Below are 13,342 nucleotides of genomic sequence, written 5' to 3'. Positions count from 1 at the left end.
GCCAACTACTGTCAATCTCGAGACCAACGCAGGAATGATCATCTAGGCTGAAACAGCCTATTTCAATACCCATATTGTGATAGCCACGGTAGGGAATCATAGCAATGTCCAAGGTATAGATACAGTTGCTTCTCATAAATGGTAGTAACGTTGTGTCAACAACAGCTGGATCACCTTTCACCATCATTGGATAGTTTTGTCCAAGGAAGAGCGAGTTTTCTCCAAGACTATCAATACTGAACTAGGGAGAAGGTGTTGGCGCTAGCACACTAGTATCCATCCCGAATACCCTGCAATGGATGTTGGAATAGGTCCAGAGAGTGCCCTGTATACAGACAAGAAGAGGTGATCCATCGGAATAAGTTTCCAGGCGCCACTGAGTATATGGGTCCTGCTCGTCCTCATGCTCGTGATCATCACCATCGTCATCTCCCCTTGGTTATAAAAATTTTCAAGTATAGGTGGTGGAATGTTCACGGGACCTTGGAAACACAAGGTTAATTAGTAAAGGGAAACTAGCTACCTAACCCGAATGCATGTGGATGAAACAATTATAATTAAGATGGAAGACAAACGTACCGAAACCATAAGGATTCCATGCAAAAACAGTGCCATGAGTGGTGGCAGCAAACACAAGACCCTCGTATTCAATTGCATCACAATACTCATCCGTGTGCAAAAATTGATTTTTGAGCAATATCCATCGAGTCGTGGAAGCAAGGACGGCAACAAGCTTGTCAAAGATAGCAACAACTTCATAGTTCGTGTAATTCCGAGAGCGGTTGGGAACTCGACAAATTGCTATCTTCCGTAGATGACAGTCACCATGATCGTATTTGAACGTACGTAGAATAACGGTGTGCTCAACTTCAAGGCAGTCTGAGATTTTTGGAAGTGGAACCCGGTGATGAGTATACACATTCACAAGTACCCACTCGCAGTTGTACCCAATATAAGCAACCCAATCTCCATTTGCGCCTGCCCAAGCCTTACGCTCAAGCGATGGCATCTTAACATCACACGTATCATTATCAAGCGGCACCAACTTGCATAAGGCGAGGCTTCCGTCGTCCCCACGCCAGTAATCAGGGTCACGGCGAAGAAGATAGGGGAGATCAAACTGCTCCTGGACCCTTGGGTTGCTTGTAACGATGTTATTAGTTGAGTCAAGAATGGTCTTGAACGAACCCATGCTAGCCGAGGTGATGACGTTGCACCAATCAATGAGTTCCTCCACCACGTCATCTTTCAGATAGGGGCAAGAATAACATGGTCGTTTCTGGCCTGTTCCCTCCATGGAGAAGACGATCGAACAATGGCAGGAGGAAAGGGTGAAGGCAAATGGACGGAGGAAGAGCGTGCGACAGGAGTTCCAACTCGAGAGGGAAAGGCGAAGAGGCGGTGGACAGTTGCCACGGTACAAGAAGAGGCTAGTGGGGAGCGAACGGTTGCCACAGAAGTCACACACTGACGATAAGGCCGAGTGAACCGCATGCCGTATATCGCACACACCTTGATCTGGCTGACCATTTCTTTTGTGTTTCCAAATCACAAACAGTTCATCCGAGTGAACCGTATGCTGTATATCGCACATGCCTTCATCTGGCTGCCCATTTTGTGTTACCTCAACGCAAACAGTTAATTGAACTGAACTGTATGCCATGCATCGCACACGAAACTAAAATCTGAACCGTGTTTGATGCATCCGTCATCGCAAACGTTTTGCACCTTTTTTGACAGTTTTTTACACCACCGTTTGCAATTATTGCATCGCACACAGTTTCGTCGAAGGGTCTCTGATCGTAGTGTCGCGTTAGTAGAATCCTACAGTAGTGAAATAAGAGTGTGATGATCTTCATTATTAGATCATTGTCCCATGTGAGGAAAAAATAAAAGGGAGGCCAAAGAAGCCAAACAAAAAAATGAGAGAAAAAGAGAGAAGGGGCAATGTTACTATCCTTTTTTCCACACTTGTGCTTCAAAGTAGCAGCATGATCTTCATGATAGAGAGTCTCCTATGTTGTCACTTTCATATGCTAGTGGGAATTTTTTTCATTATAGAACTTGGCTTGTATATTCCAACGATGGGCTTCCTCAAATTGCCCTAGGTCTTCATGGGCAATCAAGTTGGATGCACACCCACTTAGTTTTCTTTTGATCTTTCATAAACTTATAGCTCTACTGCATCTGTTGCATGGCAATCCCTACTCACTCACATTGATATCTATTTATGGGCATCTCCATAGCCCGTTAATATGCCTAGTTGATGTGAGACTATCTCCCTCTTTTTTGTCTTCTCCACAACCACCATATTCTATTCCACCTATAGTGCTATGGCCATGGCTCACGCTCACGTATTGCGTGAAAGTTGAAAAGGTTTGAGAACACCAAAAGTATGAAACAATTGCTTGGCTTGTCATCGGGGTTGTGGATGATTTGAATATTTTGTGTGATGAAGATCGAGCATAGCCAGACTATATGATTTTGTAGGGATAAGCTTTCTTTGGCCATGTTATTTTGAGAAGACATAATTGCCTTGTTAGTATGCTTGAAGTATTATTGTTTTTATGTCAATATTAAACTTTTGTTTTGAGTCTTATGGATCTGAACATACATGCCACAATAAAGAAAATTACATGGATAAATACGTTAGGTAGCATTCCACATCAAAAATCCTGTTTTTATCATTTACCTACTCGAGGACGAGCAGGAATTAAGCTTGGGGATGCTTGATATGTCTCCAATGTATCTATAATTATTTATTGTTCCATGCTATTATATTATCTGTTTTGGATGTTTTATATGCATTAATATGCTATTTTATATTATTTTTGGGACTAACTTATTAACCTAGAGCCCAATGCCAGTTTCTGTTTTTTCCTTGGTTTTGAGCTTCGTAGAAAAGGAATACCAAACGGAGTCCAAACGAAATAAAACCTTCGCGATGATTTTTCTTGGACCAGAAGACACCCTGGAGACTTGGAGATCAAGTCAGAAGAGCCGAGAGGCGGCGGCAAGGGGGAGGGCGCGCCCTAGGGGGGGTGCCCCTACCTTTCCGCCTCCTTGGGACTCCTCTGACCTAACCCTTGGCCCTATAGATTCACATATATTCCCAAACCACTAGAAGCATCCACGAAAACACTTTTCCACCGCCGCAACCCCCGTGAGATCCCATCTTGGGTCCTTTTCCGGCATCCTGCCGGAGGGGGATTCGATCATGGAGGGCATCTATATCAACTCTATTGCCATTCCGATGAAGCGTGAGTACTTTACCTCAAACCTACGGGTCCATAGCTAGTAGCTAGATGGCTTCTTCTCTCTCTTTGATTCTCAATACCTTGTTCTCCTTGATGTTCTTGGAGATCTATCAGATGTAATCTTCTTCTGCGGTGTGTTTGTCGAGATCCGATGAATTGTGGATTTATGATCAGCTTATCTATGAATATTATTTGAATCTTCTCTGAATTCTTTTATGCATGATTTGGTATCTTTGTAATTCTCTTCGAACTATCGGTTTAGTTTGGCCAACTAGATTGGTTTTTTCTTGCAATGGGGGAAGTGCTTAGCTTTGGGTTCAATCTTGCGGTGTCCTCACCCAGTGACAGTAGGGGTAGCGAGGCACGTATTGTATTGTTGCCATCGAGGATCAAAAGATGGTGTTTACATCATATTGCTTGAGTTTATTCCTCTACTTCCTGTCATCTTACTTAAAATGTTACTCTATTTTTCATGAACTTAATACTCCAGATGCACGCAGGAGTCGATCGATGTGTGGAGTAATAGTAGTAGATGTAGGCAGGAGTCGGTCTACTTGACACAGACGTGATGGCTATATTTCATAATCATTACCTTAGATATCATCATAACTTTGCGCTTTTCTATCAATTGCTCGACAGTAATTTGTTCACCCACCATATTATTTGCTATCTTGAGAGAAGCCTCTAGTGAAACCTATGGCCCCGGGGTCTATTTTCCATCATATAAGTTTCCGACCTACTATTTTGCATTCTTTTACTTTCCGATCTATAAACCAAAAATCCCAAAAATATTAATTTTATCTTTTGTTTAGTTTCATCTATCTCTATCAGATCTCACTTTTGCAAGTAACCGTGAAGGGATTGACAACCCCTTTATCGCGTTGGGTGCAAGTGTTTGATTATTTTGGTGATTTGTGCGTTGTATCTACTGGATTGATACCTTGGTTCTCTAACTGAGGGAAATACTTATCTCTACTTTGCTGCATCACCTTTCCTCTTCAAGGGAAAAACCAATGCAAGCTCAAGAAGTAGCAGACAGCCAACGCAGCGTGATCACCCTTACGTTTCTAATCTCATTCCCACCATCTGGAAAGATGCCAAGCACCCGCCGCGGCCTAGGTGCTTGTCACCTTTAAACCCGTCCAGTATCACCCACCCAATGTACTTCAAATATACTAGCAGGTCGCTGTTACATGTTATGCAGCTGGCAAAAACTACAAGGACGATGTGTCTTCTGGATCTAACAGCTTGGCCAACCAAGATCCTGGACTGGGGCATTGCTATGATCTTGTAAGTGCGTCTCTCTCTTGTATTGTTGTGTACCTGCTAGCATGCTTTGCTAGGATTTTCGACCGGTAATCCCTTTGAGCACACAATGATTTCCACTACTGGCAGCTAAATTAGAGATGTAGATGTCATACATGATACTCCTTCATTCCTAAATATAAGTCTTTCTAGATATTCCACTATAGACTACATACAGAGCAAAATGAGTGAATCTACACTCAAAATGCATCTATATACATCTGTATGTGGTCCATACTGGAATCTGTACAGAGACATATATTTAGGAACAGAGGTAGTACATTACACAAAATCGTAGGTGGCATGTAGGAATTCCAGTGCACTACATTAGGCTCCCTTAGAGTGCCTGCTAGTCCTGTACACAGAGTCATGGCTAGTTTATGCTACGCACACAATCCTTAATTGGTGGTTTAGATATGCGCAAGGGATATGCAGTGTATTATCATGTAGAGATATCTCAAATTAGCTGAGTCAACTTGCAGATGGGGTGCCGCAATGAAAAAGTACAAGATTTCTTAGTACAAGATGTATGTGGCAATTTCATGGAACATCGCAAAAAAGGAGAGGCAACGGTGAGCATATACAGTGTGCTATGGTAGGTCACTCCGGCCCAGTTCTTTTGCAGGATTCTCCCAGAATCTGCCCCTCTCTAGCTTCTCCTAGGATCTTTAACCCCCATTTGTTTTACAATCCTAACTAAGTAGACCCTAACTAGATAGGATTGTAAAACAAATGGGGCTCAAAGATTCTGGCAGAATCTGGGTAGGGGTCAGATTATGGGGGAATCTGAGAAAAGAACTGGGCCTCCATTGCAATCATCGTGATAGGTTATTTGTATGTTAGTGTTGTTGGCCAAGTTTCTTAGGGACAGTTAGTTCGAGTTATCCTAAGAAAATAAGAACCTTTGAATATAACCTCCAGATAATAAGCCAACCAGTTCTTTTCATTGCCTGACTTGTCAGCTTATCTGCGGTATGATCAGTGAAAAGTCTAGATTGCATTATATGTTGTCATTTTGCTGCCCATATGAAAATTAATTTGACTTGCAAACATTACAAATTGAACCCAATGCAGTAATTAATATGATAGGAAAACAGACAATCAATATTTGTTCAAAATGCAAATACAAAGATACCATCTACTTGGCACAATCTAGTTTGGTCAATGTCTTCCATAGAGAGCCCATTTCCTAATTTAAATGAAGAACACATTGCCTAAATTTAAATGAAGAACCATTAGTTATCGAAATTCGATGGTCCAAGTGGCTGGTTATTATCATATAGCAGCACCACCTGAAAGCATCATATAGCAGTAGCAGCTCATAGCAACTCATCATACGGCAATAGCAGCTAGCAATTCATCATATACCAGCAGAAGGTCATAGCAATTCATCATATAGCAGCAGCAGGAGCAGCTCATTGCAATTCATCATATAGCAGTAGCAGGAGCAGCTTATACCAACTCATCCTATAGCAGTAGCAGCTCATAACAATTCGTCATATAGTAGCAGCAGGAGCAGCTCATAGCAATGCATCATATAGCAGCAGCAGCTCATAGCAATTCATCGTATAGCGGATCAGAATGAAAATTTGGCAAAAAATGAGAGGAGATCCTCACCTTGTTGTATGAGCTCATCCTTCAACAACACCTCAAGGCCATGGCCTGGGAGGAGGGAAGGGGGAACGAGATGCCTTTTGCCGGAGTGGGGCATCGACTGTAGCTGTGCGGCGACCGCCGGAGTAGTGTGTTGGACGGACCATAGTGGAGCAGCTGCTGAAGGCCATGAGAATGAAGGGCAGCGCCAGAGGGAGGAGCAGCAGGGGAGATTTGGCCCTACCCGCCGGCCCTGTAGCCTAGCTGGACAGAGCATCGTCGAGGAGTAGGCCAGATGGGACCAGTGGCGACTGCTCGCTGGAGGAACCCTATCGCTGCAGGCAGGGGATCGAGGTAGAGGGAAAGGGGAGAGGAGATGCAAGTGGGCAGGGCGATGAACGCTTGCGTGTTTGTTTTTACTTGAGGGTCAGGTGTGACGCGGGCGTGAGTAGTGGCATTTTTAGTGTAATATAGGCAGACAATAGAGTCATTTCGCTATTCCCCTTCCCTTCAATTTTTAGTGAGCTTCTACCCGAAGCACCCCCTCCCCCCAAAGCGAAATAAGTTAAGCCCAAGCCCATAACTCAAAAATGACTTCTTCACATCGTTTATGGCTTATTTTGACAATAAGCGCTGAAAAGGCGGAATAGAACTGGCCCTTAACCTGCAATTCAATTGTGCGTACAATGATGAATGACTCCTACCTGCTATAGTGTACATTTAGGCATCATACATGGCATAACCTAAGACATGTGCCTTTCATTATAGAATCTGAAATATGCCATGTTTATGTTAGTTCATACATTGCACATGATGTTTAAATGCCCCTTAAATCTGGTCAGTCAAGTGATGGTCTTTAACCCTCCTTCTATGCTTCTTTTCTTGATATGTAATTCAGTGTTGTGCATGATTTGCTCACACATCTGCTCAATTGCTTGTTTGTATCAGCCAACCATACTAGGACTGTTTTATTTGATTACTTGCTATTCTTGACCTAACAGAGCTTGTCAACGATTTAAACACTAAGGGCTGCTGTAGTGGGGGCTTGTATAACTCATAGGTGACATAAAGGTTTGGCTGTACACTAAAGTAGGCTCTCCAAGAGTACCTGGAGATCCAGTTCAAAGGTATGCCTAGTTTTTACACAACGCACACATAGTAAATGATCATTTCATTGTGTGCAAGAGATGTGGCATGTTTCATTATATGGTGTTGTTTTGTTATAAACTCATCCTTTGGTGTGGTTCACAGACTGGAAAGTATGCATATTTATCTTCCAAGGAGACCATTAACTAGTTTGTGTCACCTTGCAGACGGGGTGCAATGAAGATAAGATTGAGGATTTCCATGTACAAGATGTTAGGAAGGAGCCTTGCAAGAGAAGGAGGAGTAGCGTTGAGCATGTTCAACCAGTTATGGTAAGTCACTGTATTACAATTACCAGGACATCATATTTGTCTGACATTGTGCTTGCGTAGGGTTCTTCACCTGTAACCCAGTCATTGGGCCATTGATTAAAACTCCCTCCGCTCATTACTATATGATGTTCTAACTTTTTTGTGATTCAGATGTATGTAAACAGATTTTAATGTGTCTGTTCACTCATTATGGATGTAGTCTATTTTTAAGTATCTAAAACATCTTATAGTAGTGAATAGTATGAAACTGCTTCCTGCTATGGTAGAGTTGTCGATGTCATAACCAAACGCATATTCACATCATTAGCCTCCCTATCATTACTAGGATTTTGATTACATACTAGTCGAGATACTTCATGGGGGGGAACAATATTACATCACTTGTTCCTTTATGTAGTAAATGTAGCTAGGCCATGGATGTTATTGAGGCATGCATGTATGCCTGCTGGCAACTAAACAGTTCAATTGCTTGTTTGTTTCAGGCATAGTTAAATTGCTCTTTTCAATTGCTTTATTTATCCTCAGTTAATGAGATGCCCAAACAATCATGTCTGATGTTTGGTACTCCATTAAATTACTTGTAGTTGCGTGTATAACTATTAGTTGACATAATTAAAGGCCTTACCATTTAAATGGTCAGGCGAAGTGTGCCTGAAGCTTTGAAGTCTATTAACCAACTATTACTGCATCAGGCTCACAATCTAGTTTATATGAGGCTAAGATTGCATAGTTTTGCTTGCTGTAGTATATTCGTATGAAGCCCTCTGTTGTTCATTATGCTCCCTAAGACTTTAATTGAGCTACAGAATGGCCAACTGCTTGCTTACTTATATGCAAGATATATATAATTGTCTGTAGCTGCGTGTGGTCTAAATTTGTAACCTGTCTATTTTGGATTTGGCCCCAACATCATGCTCCTCTGGTGAGCTAAGAGAGATTTCTGTATGCGGCCTGCACAGACTACCATTTTTATAATTTTTAACATATCACCTACTTATGCTTCATGACGTGTAACATTATTCTTAGTCCTGTTTTGCCATGTACAAACTAGTCGGTGTTGCTTGCTTCACTGTTGTAACTATATTTTTGCCCTAGTCATGTGTACTTACAGAAACATTTCAGGATGAAGTGACATCAACACAAAGATCTGAGAGAAGTGCAGCATATCCATTACCAAATGATTATGGATAGGAATTGGAATGTGCTGATGTTCTCGAGCATCAACTAGAGGTGGCAAGACAACGTGTACATGACTCACAACATGCAATCAACATGTTGATACTGCAGTTGCAGGTATTAGATGCAGGAGTCAAAAAATGAAACAAGACACTGAGGTAACCACAAAGGAATCAGAGGTTTTACAGACTGAAATTTGTCCTATCTGAATCCGGCCAATCCTATTTTCTGAAGAGATTATAGTTCAAATGGTAAGTTATGATGATGCGTGTCCATGATGTATGAGCTTTATTTGCCCAGTGTATGTAATTTGTTGTTTGTGTACGCTTTATTATCACTGGTGCCAAACTGTAATGCCCAGTGGCTATAATCTACTGTAATTTCTTTATTGTATAGTGTAGGATTATTCTTCGTTCCTATGCCTTTGTCTCTTTATTGTATAGTGTAGGTTTTTTAGAGGCGATAGTATAGAGTAGGATAATTCTTTGTATATGCTATATCGTTGAAACAGGGGCCAACACGCCCAAAACATTACCTGTACGCCATCCGAACGAACAAACATGTTCAAAGCGGGCCTTAATTGGGCAGGTCAACTTAATATTTAGTGCTTCCCAAACGATGTGGCCCACCGTAACAATGGCTCTTAGCAGGCCGTTAACAGGGCGAAAGCTTGATAGGGCCGTATAAATGGAAATGACACGCGGGACTCTAGCAGGCCGAAATAATTGTTAATTTTGTCTCGGCGCTTTTACATGACGGGCCAGTAAGAGGCCAAAAGTGTTTTGGCCCAGAAGAGGCCCAATTTACAAAATAGGCGTTTAACAGGCCGAAAGTCACGTCGGGCTGAAAGTGTGCCCTGCGGAAAGTGGGCAGCTAATGGATCCAAAATCAGGTGGCACCGTCAAAGGCCCAACTATTGTTCGGGCCATTAACAGGCAAAAAGAGAAAATGGGCTAGGAATTGGCCCATTTATAGAATGGGCCAAGGAAAGGCCGAAAGTCTCAACGGGCTAGAAGTTGGCCCAACTACAAAATGGGCCGAGAAAAGGCCGAAAGACGTATGGGCGGCATATTGGTCCATATCTATAATGGGCTGCTAATAGGCCGAAAGAAGGTCTGGCCATAATTGGCCCAAAGATGTAGCGGGCCATTAACAGGCTGGAACTGACCATGGGCTGGAAATTGTTGAATCTAGAATGGGCCTTTTGTGGGCCGATTCTGTGTAATGTGTATGGGTCGTGCTTGTGAATGTGCCTAAATCAAGTAGGCCGCTAATGGGCCGGCCCGATTATTTTGACAGGCCGGCCTTTTAACCTAAACGGGCCACTGTTCGGCCGAGCCATGTGTCGACGTGCCATGGGCGCGTCTCGTCCACTCGCTGGATGAACACAGAGTTGACACGTGGATACTATGGCGAATCAGAATTTTACACGTGGAAAATCCCCATTGGTCAGGGCGGTTAACGGGCTATCGGATCCAAACCGGAACCCGATAGGTTAACGGCGACCCGTTACGGTGGATGCCACATGTCGGTTACCGTTGGTGAAAGCACTTCCATGACTCGCCATTTATCGTCGTGGAAGTGGACACTTTCGTGATGATAATTTTGGTATTGTCATGGAACACTTCTACGACAGCACAGGTATGGCTATCTTGATTCTGTCATAAAATCGTCATGGATGTACATGCATGACAGAAAACGTGACCTACTGTGACAAAGACGTATCATCATGGAAGTGGTTTTTTTGTAGTGCCTCCTGGCCTAGCTCTTCCTCCTATATATTCACATATATTCCAGAAACACCAGAAGCTTCCACAAAAACACTTTTCCACCGCCGCAACCTTCTGTTCCCGTGAGATCCCCTCTTGGGGCTTTTTCCGTCATCCTGCCGGAAGGGGATTCAATCACGAAGGGCATCTACAACAACTCTATTGCCCTTCCGATGAAGCGTGAGTAGTTTACCTCAGACCTACGAGTCCATAGCTGGTGGCTAGATGGCTTCTTCTCTCTCTTTCATTCTCATTACCATGTTCTCCTTGATGTTCTTGGAGATATATCCGATATAATCTTCGTTTGCGGTGTGTTTGTCGAGATCCGATGAATTGTGGATTTATGATCAGCTTATCTATGAATATTATTTGAATCTTCTCTAAATTCTTATATGCATGATTTTATATCTTTGTATTTCACTTTGAATTATCGGTTTGGTTTGGCCAACTAGATTGGTTTTTCTTGCAATGGGAGAGGTGCTTAGCTTTGGGTCAATCTTGCGTGATTTCACCCAGTGACAAAGTAGGGGTAGCGAGACACGTATTGAATTGTTGCCATCGAGGATAAAAAGATGGGGTTTACATCATATTGCATGTGTTTATTCCTCTACATCATGTCATCTTACTTAAGGCGTTACTCCGTTCTTTATGAACTTAATACTCTAGATGCATGCTGGATAGCGGTCGATGTGTGCAGTAATAGTAGTAGATGCATGTAGGAGTCGGTCTACTTGACACGGACATGATTCCTATATTGCATAATCATTGCCTTGGATATCGTCATAACTTTGCGCTTTTCTATCAATTGCTCGACAGTAATTTGTTCACCCACCATATTATTTGCCTTCAAGAGAGAAGCCTCTAGTGAAACCTATGGCCCCCGGGTCTATTTTCTATCATATTTGTTTCCAATCTACTATTTTGAAATCTTTTATTTTCAGATCTATAAACCAAAAAACCCAAAAATATTTTATATTTTATTTATTTTCTCTATCAGATCTTGCCTTTGCAACTGATCGTGAAGGGTGACAACCCCTTTATCGCGTTGGGTGCAAGTGTTTGATTGTTTGTGCAGGTATTGGTGATTTGCGCGTTCTTATCCTACTGGATTGATACCTTGGTTCTTATCTGAGGGAAATACTAATCTCTACTATGTTACATCACCCTTTCCTCTTCAAGGGAAAACCAACGCAAGCTCATGATTAGTCTCCTGTCAACTTGCCAATTTTTGGTAACATTGCCGAGGAGATCTACATCAAGCCTACCAAGTACCCATCATAAAAATATCATCTCTTGCATTACATTATTCGCCATTTGCCTCTTTTTTTCCTCTCCCCCACTTCTAAAATGATTTTCGAAAAGATTTGCCATTTTATTCGCCCTTCTTCCGTTCGTCTTTTCGTTTGCTTTTTGTTTGCTCACGTGTTAGATCGCTTGTCTTGCTTTCATGGCTAGCCCTTCCATCATTGTTAGCACTCCCGATAATGAGGTCCTTAATTTTAAGCAAAGGGAGGGAGAAAATTTAAAGGATGCTTGCTATAGAATTTGCAATGCTCAGAATAGATCTACTCGAAAGCAATCTACTACCGTTCTCCTACGCAATTTTTATGTGGGCATTACTCCTTGGAATAGATATGTTCTAGATACCATTACCAGGGGAGATTTTTTGGGGAGCCATACTTTTGATTCTTATAATGCTATGATAGATTTGTTAGGCCCACCACCTCTTATGATCAATGGAACTATTTTAACCTTGGAACATGTGCTGCAAAGGCTTGATATTATTGAGAATAAAATTGCTACTGTAGAGTTGATTGAAAATTTGGATAAAAAGATTCATAATCAGATTACTCAATATGGATCTAAGGTAGGAGTTACTTTAAACAATCTTAGGGAAAAGGAACACATAGTTAATGAAAAGATAGATCAAGATTCTACTACAATTGGGAAACTAGAAGATATTATTACCAACTTGGGTTTCGCCTTCTCCTCCGTTAAAATGACTCAAGATTTTCCTCCTACTAAGGCTACAAAGTTTCTTTATGTTCCTAAGAATAAGGGTGAATCTTCTAGTAAAGGTAACGAAGATCTCAAAACAATAAGTGTTCACTCTAACCTTTTCGATATTATTAAGGAACCAATTGCCACGAGGGAATTTATTGATTTCTTGCCTAGGAGTTTGATCATTGATAAAACCAAAGAATATCCTAAGGGTTATAAGTGTGCAATCGAGGAATTGCATACCAAAGATGACAATGCAAACATAACAGCAATCTGCCAAAACAGTACAGTCTGTAAAGAATGCAATATTCATCATACTTCCCTAACTCCAAAAATTCTGAAAAAAAAAACAAACTTAAAAAATATATCAGAGCTTATTTCGCAAAAAGTTTCAGCATTTTATCACATTCTGAATTTTCTAGGGAATTTTTGCAACAGCAGTAAACTTTCTGTTTCCAAACAGCAACATGTAGACTTGTAAAATAAGCATAGTAATGGCTATCAATGCCACTTTTATTGAAATAAAATATGCAAAAAATTATTCTAAATAATATCAAGCAAATCCTAACAAAATAAATTGACGCTCCAAGCAAAACACATATCATGTGATGAATGAAAACATAGCTCCAAGTGAGGTTACCGATAATGTTGGAGACGAAAGAGGGGATGCCTTCCGGGGCATCCCCAAGCTTAGTTGCTTGGATCTTCCTTGAATATTACCTTGGGGTGCCTTGGGCATCCCCAATCTTAGGGTCTTGTCAATCATATTCTCGTCATATGGATATGTCGCCCAAAACTTAAGAACTTCAATCACACAAAACTT

This window comes from Aegilops tauschii, chromosome 7 (assembly GCF_002575655.3).
Source record: "Aegilops tauschii subsp. strangulata cultivar AL8/78 chromosome 7, Aet v6.0, whole genome shotgun sequence".
Classification (NCBI taxonomy): Eukaryota; Viridiplantae; Streptophyta; class Magnoliopsida; order Poales; family Poaceae; genus Aegilops; species Aegilops tauschii.
This window is presented reverse-complemented; position numbering follows the sequence as displayed.